This window comes from Castanea sativa, chromosome 10 (genome assembly GCF_040712315.1).
Source record: "Castanea sativa cultivar Marrone di Chiusa Pesio chromosome 10, ASM4071231v1".
NCBI classification, from domain to species: domain Eukaryota; kingdom Viridiplantae; phylum Streptophyta; class Magnoliopsida; order Fagales; family Fagaceae; genus Castanea; species Castanea sativa.
The window spans coordinates 29,028,173-29,031,081 of NC_134022.1; the positions used below are offsets into that span (position 1 = coordinate 29,028,173).

A 2,909-nucleotide genomic window follows, 5' to 3' on the forward strand; every position below is an offset into this window, starting at 1 on the left:
TCAAAGATGGCAACTGGCAATGGTCATGGTGAAAATTCTCCATACTTCGATGGATGGAAGGCTTATGAGGATAATCCATTTCATCCTACTGATAATCCTCATGGGGTTATCCAAATGGGCCTAGCAGAAAATCAGGTAACTAAATTTATAACTTTCTTAATGTGCATTTTATTAATTCGAAGTACACTCAAAGAGTTACAGAGTTCAGTTGCATTATATATATTCATGGTTTTTACTTTTTATGTATTGTTCAATCTGCAGCTTTCTTTTGATTTGGTTGAAGAGTGGGTAACGAAAAACCCTGAAGCCTCCATTTGCACACCTGAAGGAGTAACTGACTTCAGAGACATAGCTATCTATCAGGATTATCACGGCTTGACAGAGTTCAGATATGTAAGTAACATACTAATCTCATATATATATATATAGCTCCTCGTACTCCATTGTCCATTACATCTCTCTCTCACACACATAAAAGATTAATTAATAAAGTTTCTTATGTATATTCCACAGGCTGTGGCCAATTTTATGGAGAAAGTAAGAGGAAATAGAGTGAGATTCGACCCAGACCGCATTGTTATGAGTGGAGGAGCAACCGGAGCTCATGAGATGACTGTCTTCTGTTTGGCTGACCCTGGGGATGCATTTCTAGTACCTACTCCTTATTATCCAGGGTAAGATAATCGATACCTCTTCGTCCATTTCAATTCTCTACTTCTTTATGCTTCATAAATTTCTCTTTTAATGAAAATTAAGTTAAAAAATGATGTAATAATGTAGGTTAGACCTTAGAGGGGGTGGCTATTTGACTTGGCTTTTGAGCTGTTTTTTCCCTCATATAAATAATGACTCTTGAGAGAGAGAGATTGACTATTAAATCTACTTTGATCATGATATACTATTACACTTTAAAAAAAAATAAAAGGTTGATTTAGTCCACGACACTGCTTGAGTGCTGAGAATGATTTCTCTAATGTCAACATCCCAAGCTCTTAAGTTTTCAACATCAGTGCCATAACCAACCAATTTATTACACTTGGAAGAAAGAAGTTTTCAAGTAAAAAAGGATTCTCTAATATAAAAAACTTTAGTCCATGTCTTGAGTCTTGGCAAAATTGGAAAAAAATAGTCTAGGAAAATGAGGCCCATCTTCCTCAAAGACCAGCCTTTGTTCCCATTTTTGAGTCAAATACCAATTTTCCATCAGTCCAAGATAAGAACACGCAGTTGACTGCCCTCTGGCTTGAGGTCAGAAGGTTAAGAATTTTCTTTTTCTTTTTTTCAAAATCCATATCAATAATATATGAATTTTACTGTCAAATCATTTAGGAAAGCAATTAATTATGCTCTGATGATTACATGGTTTATTACATTATAAAGAAGGTGGAACCCAATTAATTATATGATTCCCATGGCCTTAAAATGATGAAAAGTATTTGTATTTTTTCATAGATTTTTTTGCCAGACCTCTAGCAATATTCAAAACATTATCTCACAATCTTGCCTTTTCATTGCAGTTTTGATAGAGATTTGAGATGGAGAACAGGAGCACAACTTGTTCCAGTTGTATGTGAACGCTCTAATGATTTCAAGGTGACAAGAGAAGCATTGGACGCTGCCTATAAGAGTGCTCAAGGGGTTGCTCATTACCAATCCATCAAACCCGCTGGGCACTATCTTAGACAGAGAGACACTAAGAATGGTAGTGAGCTTCATAAATGAAAAGAGCATCCACTTAGTCTGTGATGAAATATATGCTGCCACTGTCTTTTCTCAGCCTGGTTTCATTAGCATAGCTGAGATAATACAGGAGAAAGAAATCGAATGCAACCATGATCTCATCCACATTGTTTATAGTCTGTCAAAAGACTTGGGATTCCCTGGCTTTAGGGTCGGCATTGTCTATTCCTACAATGATGCAGTAGTGAGCTGTTGTCGAAAAATGTCAAGTTTTGGACTAGTTTCCTCACAAACTCAACATCTAATTGCATCAATGCTATCGGACGATGAGTTTGTCAATAAATTTATTGCAGGGAGTGCTAATAAGTTGGCAGCTAGGCATAAGGTGTTCACTGAAGGTCTTGCTAAAGTAGGCATTAGTTGTTTGCAAAGCAATGCTGGGCTCTTTGTGTGGATGGATTTGCATCACCTCCTCAAAGAACAGACATTTGAAGCAGAGATAGCACTATGGAAAGTGATAATACGTGAAGTTAAGCTCAATGTTTCTCCTGGTTCTTCTTTTCATTGCTCAGCACCAGGGTGGTTCAGGGTTTGCTTTGCCAACATGGATGACCAGACTATGGATGTAGCTTTAACAAGAATTAGAGCCTTTGCGGTTCAAAACAATGAGACCAGTACCACAGTGCCTATGAAGAGACAGTGCTGGCAAAAGCAGCAAAACAACCTAAGACTCAGCTTCAAATCAAGAAGAATGGATGATCTCGTGATGACTCAGTGCTCAATGTCACCTCGCTCCCCTTTAGCTCAATCACCACTTGTTCGAGCAAGGAACTAGGAAAAAAGAAAAATAGTAACTTTCCAGCCAATGGCGGAGCCAAGATCTAACTTGAGGGGGGCAAAAATTACATTTGACAAGAACATCTATACACGTGCAGCGAATATGTACATATAGTATTTGAGATCAATTTGCAAAATAACACAATTCACTCGTGTATGCTAAGCCGTATTTAAATGCAAGAAAAATTCCAATAAAATAACAAATTCATTATATTATATTTATCTATTTAGGAATTCATTTACATGGATAATCCTTTTAAAATTTTAATTATAAAAAAAGCTATAACTATACTTACGAATTGAATGATTTTTAGTTGTTAGATAGACATAAAGCTCAACTTAGGTAAATTTCTATTATTTTTGTAAAGCTATATGTTATAGGTCTATTTATT

At 36.2% G+C, this 2,909-nt stretch overlaps 1 pseudogene; it reads left to right on the forward strand.

Moving 5' to 3' along the window:
* The window catches only part of LOC142613706 (1-aminocyclopropane-1-carboxylate synthase-like), a 3,119-nt pseudogene extending 414 nt beyond the window's left edge, over positions 1-2,705 (forward strand).
* The last annotated feature ends 204 nt before the right edge of the window (positions 2,706-2,909 follow it).